General features: G+C 40.7%; 1 non-coding gene across 1 annotated transcript; it reads left to right on the top strand.

Moving 5' to 3' along the window:
* The first annotated feature begins 5,492 nt into the window (after positions 1-5,492).
* Positions 5,493-5,574, top strand: trnas-gcu (transfer RNA serine (anticodon GCU)). Its single transcript has one exon. It is a non-coding gene; the product is annotated as a tRNA-Ser (tRNA).
* The last annotated feature ends 581 nt before the right edge of the window (positions 5,575-6,155 follow it).

The following is a 6,155-nucleotide window of genomic DNA, read 5'->3' as shown; positions in this document are numbered from 1 at the left end:
TCCATGAGCGCTCCGAAGCGTGTCAAAGCTGCCATAATTCCCTGAAGGTTGGCCAGGTAGACAGTTGAAGCAGCCTCTGCTGAGTCGGTCATGACGGAGTCTTTCTGTTAGGGATTTGCTGGGATTCGAACCTGGTTCGTTGGTGTGATAATCCAGCAAACCCCCACTAGGCCACCAGAGGGATGACTCAAATGCAGAGGCGTGAGGCGGAAGTAGAAAAAGTATCAAAAGGTTTATTTATACTATATACAATATTTACAATCTGATGAAAAAAACAACAAAAAAAGAAAATCCAAAAGCTCAGAAGATAACAAAAATAAAAATATCCAAAGGTACAAAACAAAAGCCAAAAAACCAGAAAAGCAAAGTGCAAAACAAAGAACACGGTACAGAGGAAACTGGAGATAAACATAACAGCACATAGACTCCGTGACAAGAGGACTGAACTCAGGGGTATAAATACACAAACTAATTAAGGACACAGGTGAAGATAATCAGGACAAACAGGCAATTAACAAAAACACAAAACAGGAACAGTGGCGGCCTCTAGAGGCCAAAATAAACATGACACGAAAAGGAAATAACAGCGGCCTCTAGAGGCCAAAACAGTCCAAGTCCTAACAAGAATAAATTAAATGAATGTCCGTGCAAAGTAGTTTTCCCACAATGTTATCATTAATATCACACAACATTATAAACTATCTGAAACACAGTACAGAAAAAGAACGACAGAAAGAACGGCTCCCCCAGCCGTTCCATACTTCCACAATCTGGAAGTATGGAAGTACAGTGTGAGCAGTCAGATCGCATCCGAGCATCGGATCGTATAGTGTGAGAACAGGAATCGTAAGCTGCGTGCTGTTTACCCCTGCGATTCACTCGTACAGTGTGAGCAGCAGCTGAATACCGCGATTGAAAAAATCGCACAGTGTCTGCCCAGCCTAAGCCGCACTACGACGTCATGGGCTGACCCAAGTGCACAATCATAGGGGGTGGTCGCAAAGTTTTTTTTTGTTTGTTTGTTTCTCTGTGCTTCCTAAATTGAAAGTAAATCGGACATAACAAGTGAAGGGTTCATTATATAGCCATGGTTCAGGATGGCATATTATTTGTCTCATATTGATTTAATACGCCAAATATTGGGGGGGACAGATTGGTACTTTCCCAATATTGGGGGGGACATGTCCCCCCCAGTGCCTATGGTGGTTACGCCCATGCTGTCGCCATTTCAGTTTTTCACCATATATTTCACATGCTAAAACAATTAAAAATAACATTTTTGACAGTTTTTAAATTTATGGTAATTCAATGTTTATTCTACAACCATAAGCTGCTTCTTGCTTTACGGTTTATTCCTGTTGCCATTTCACATTTATTCACTGTAATTTTCACGGACATTTTTTACAGTGTAGCGTCAAAATCCACACTATACATTTTATAAATACATTAAGTTGGTAAACAGGAAGTTGACATGCGACAGATGTGAAAACGGCATACATGGTATAGAACCCCAAGCTGAAGCTCAGTACCAAATATCAAGCAGTTGTGATTTGTAGTTGCTGATTAAAGTGTTATGAAAATTTTGTAAATCCATGCTACATGCTTTGTAAATACATTTAATCGGTAAAAAGGAAGTTGATGTGGGACAGAGCTGAAAACAGTATAGAACCCCAAGCTGAAATTTGGTACCAAGTGGTTATGATTTGTGGCTGCTGAGAAAAAGAGTGTTTCGGACAGAGGTCAATAAACCAGTACCCCTTTTTGGAGTGGGGGTACATAAATTTCCAGAATGATGAGACATGCTCATACCAAATTTAATGGCTCTCAAAGGAACCGTGTCCTGACGATGAAGACCCTTCTGAGTTCGCATCTGATTTCATATTGCGTCTCAAGCAAATTGATAGTCTGCCATTATGTCCTCATTTGAGATATGGCCCATTAAAAAAACAAAGACTCATTTTTGTAAAAAATGCAGTGTTTCCCCTACCATTATATTGGGGGGACACCCCCCCCCCCACACACACACACATCCGAAGGTGCAAAAAACACAGGACTGCAGTTCTATTGTAAAAATTGTTCTAATTATTGTTCCAAAATAAACATGAAGCCTTAAAATTGATTACTTTAACTGCTTGTTCAGGTACAAATGCTCTGTAACAGGGAGGGGCTCTAAAGGTAACTATTCTCATCCAGCAAACCCCCCCCCCCAAAAAAAAAACAAACCTTGAGGATACATTGAAATGTGTTGCACTCAAAAAAACTTTGCACTGTTATCTGTTGCAGATGAAGTTAGCAGTTCTCCAGCAAGTCCTTACGCCAAAGAGAATCTGTTGCAAATTTGGTGTTGCTACCTTGAAAAGTGACTGAAGTTATGCTCCTTGAAAGTGTCAAAAATATCACGATTGTAATGCTTTTGCTGTGACAAAACTTTAATGCTCTTAATTCAACAGTAATTTGCTTAATTTTACAGGTCCTCTGATGGCTGATCGTTGGTGTTCGATATCCAACTGGTGGGTCAAGTCTTAGAGTGACAGGTGTTTTGCAGATGTTGTTGATAACCTTGTTGTTACACCAGCTGGCACTGAATGTGTTGAATTGGAACAAATTTGACTAATTTGTCTTTTTTTTTTACCAAGTACAGCATCATTGTTGCTTGAAAATTAGCCTAAATACTAAACCTGTGACCGTTTTCTCAATTCTATATTTTTTCTTCTCACAATTTGTCACTAACACAGTGGCGGTGGGCTGAAAGCTTTTTAAAGCAGTTCAAAACTGCCAGGAGTGTTACAGTAAAATTACTTATTACCCTACTGTGCATGCGCTTTGCATTTTGGGGACTTGGCTATGTAGTTTACCTGAAGGACATGCAGTCTGTACCAGGATATGTTGTTGGATGTGCTTTTTCTCAGTACACAATGAGGAAGTGACACGTGTCAGGAGTGTTACACTTTCTAAGTTCCTCTATGTTTTTTAGCTTCACCCATCAAGGTCTATCCTCTTTGTGAAAGATATTTGCCTGCCTCACAGCAAAACTAGTGCTACATGAGCTAAATGGACATCCGTTTTGGAAACTGTGAACTTTGTAGTACACAGCAAACACAAAATGTAATTTGAGCGTAGTTTAATTTTTCACCCTTTCGTCACACTCAATGAGCTATTAAAAAAAAAAACAGGCCATATTCACTATACCTTCGCAATGTATTTTCATGTATCTGGAGTTTATACCAGCTAAATTTCAAGGGAATCCAAGGAGTTTGAAAGAGTACATAAGAATTTTTTTTTAATGCAAAACTTTCAAAACAGCTGACTTCTTGTTGGCCAAAGCAAATATAAGCCAGTGTGAAATATGTTTGTCATGGTGATGATAATGTCCCCACCAAAAACCATGGAGATCAAACAAACTTTGTGGCAACGACAGAAATAAACACACTCAGAAATCAGCCCATTGCCTGCAATCAGGGCGATATAGAGCTCCTCAGTCACACCCAAACCCATGCACTATGCACGTTTTTGATTTTTCACAAGTATGAGGCCTGAGCCAAAGATGCATGTGCCACTGGAGGTGCAGACCCTCAGGCCCTCAGCCTGCACCTCCGCTTCTCGGGCCCTAAAGGAAAATGAGCCGTTGATCGCGAAATATGACCAACCCTGATTTCAGAGTAATTATCAATATACTTGGACTAAATTTAAAATAGGTCCTGGGTTCGAGCCCCGGGGCCGGCGAGGGCCTTTCTGTGCGGAGTTTGCATGTTGTCCGCGTGGGTTTCCTCCGGGTGCTCCGGTTTCCCCCACAGTCCAAAGACATGCAGGTTAGGTTAACTGGTGACTCTAAATTGACCGTGAGTGTGAATGGTTGTCTGTGTCTATGTGTCAGCCCTGTGATGACCTGGCGACTTGTCCAGGGTGTACCCCGCCTTTCGCCCATAGTCAGCTGGGATAGGCTCCAGCTTGCCTGCGACCCTGTAGAAGGATAAAGCGGCTAGAGATAATGAGATGAGATGGGTGTGATGTGTGGAGATGATCGACACTGTAATTTGTGTTTAGCCTGAGGGAAATGAAAATAACTACTGACCAAACTAGAACAATAACATCCTCTTTTTATTTTCATCCCTCACTGTCCTTCTTTTATTTAGGCTCCTGAGGCTAATTTACTCAGTTCATTTTCTTTTTGAATTTATCTGCAGTGTTTGTATCAGTTAGCTTTAATACTCACACAGTAATGTGCTAATGCTAACAGCTAATTAGCTTAGCAACTGGATCCAACTTTTCTGACTAGCCGCTAACTTTAGGCTCATTATCATGGATATAAACCAATTCGCCAAACAATAAGGAACAGGTCGCTTTGAGCAAAAACCCTCTGAACGCTGTTAACTCTATTCCTGAGAGCGTTTCCGCCTGTTCACTGCTATTTTTGACCCTTTTTGTAATAATGAGGTGTTTAAAGCACTGAAACTGAGAAACTTCACCATTCCAGGGCTCGGTCAGTCCACTCCATCCGGGCTGAGGCGCTTCACTCCTGAAGTTCATTGCTGCCGGTGCAGGAATAAACCCAGTGGTGTTGTGGGAATAACCGCTGTGTCAGAGTTGCTGGTGGGATCCTGATCTCGCAGCTTCTACAAATGAATGTTTTTCTGGGGGGAAAAATTCTAAAGATTTAAACACAAACATTCCAAATTCTGAATGCATCTTTCAATTTTCATGAGGTAGGCGAGGAAATCATGACTATTCATGAGGAAAGTGCCACCTGATTGGCCGGTGAAGTCTTTCTGTTCCACCGCGTTGCTTTATGAGGAAACGGTTTTGTTTGGTTCCGAACCCATCAGTCCGAGACCAATAATTATTCTACCATCAGGAAAAGCAGCACAGAATTTACTGTGATTGGTTTCAAATGCATGTTGTTGTGGTTCGTGGATTATTATCCGTGAATAAAGTTGGACTTTTCTTCAAAAGGAGTGAAATAAAAGATTTGTACAAAACACAGGTTTATGGTCCAAACCAGCATTATGTAATAATTCATTTACTGTGTTTTGATCCAATCCTATAATTAGGCTCTGATCAGGAAAAGGAGCACAAAATTTACTGCGATTGGTTTCAAATGATTATAATTTCATTTTCAGTCAGACTTTAGATGAGCATTTTAGACAGATTTGTTTTTGAATATGTAGTTTTCACATTTTCATAACAGGCTTATTAAATACATTTACAGCAATAATGTTCCAACAAATATTTTAATGAGTCTGAGTTTTCACTTTGACAGAGTTATGAACACACCAAAGATCATTGCATCATACAACATAAATAAACACACACATGTAAATGTGGGCGAGGTGGCCCATAAAAAACATTTTCATAACAGGCTTATTAAATACATATACAGCAATAATGTTCCAACAAATATTTTAATGAGTCTGAGTTTTCACTTTGACAGAGTTACGAACACACCAAAGATCATTGCATCATACAACATAAATAAACACACACATGTAAATGTGGGCAAGGTGGCCGAGAGGTTAAGGTGATGGACTGCTAATCCATTGTGCTCTGCATGTGTGGGTTCAAATCCCACCTTCGTCGCATGCCTGTTGTTTTGGGTGGCACAGTGGTGTAGTAGTTAGCATGGTTGCCTCACAGCAAGAAGGCTTCGGGTCGAACCCAGCGGGCCTTCTGTGTGGAGTTTGCATGTTCTCCCTGTGTCTGCGTGGGTTTCCTCTGGGTGCTCTGGTTTCCCCCACAATCCAAAGACATGCAGTTCGGTTGACGTGGGGCGGCCTTGGGCTGAGGTGCCCTTGAGCAAGGTACCGAACCTCTGGGTTGCTCACTGGGTGTGTGTTCACTGCTTCAGATGGGTTAAATGCAGAGGATGAATTTCACTGTGCATGTGATGAATAAGGGTTTTAAAAATAAATATTAACATAGAGTATATAAAATGCAATTTTAACCAACAAACAAAGGTTTAGGAAAAATGTAAACACCTGTAACTGAATTCATGACACTTTTTCTCATTATCTGTGCAAAGATCTGTACTATTAATTCAGATTTATTCCCTTTGCAGACTTTTTAATTCAAATCAATGTCTTTAAGTGTCAGATAGAAACACATCCTGGCTGATCGCTTCATCAGGGGGAAATGGGGGAACTGTCCTTAAACTGCTCACA

The sequence above is a fragment of the Neoarius graeffei genome, chromosome 1 (genome assembly GCF_027579695.1).
Source record: "Neoarius graeffei isolate fNeoGra1 chromosome 1, fNeoGra1.pri, whole genome shotgun sequence".
NCBI classification, from domain to species: Eukaryota; Metazoa; Chordata; class Actinopteri; order Siluriformes; family Ariidae; genus Neoarius; species Neoarius graeffei.
Note: the sequence above shows the minus strand (reverse complement) of the source record. Positions and strands in the feature narration are given on the sequence as shown.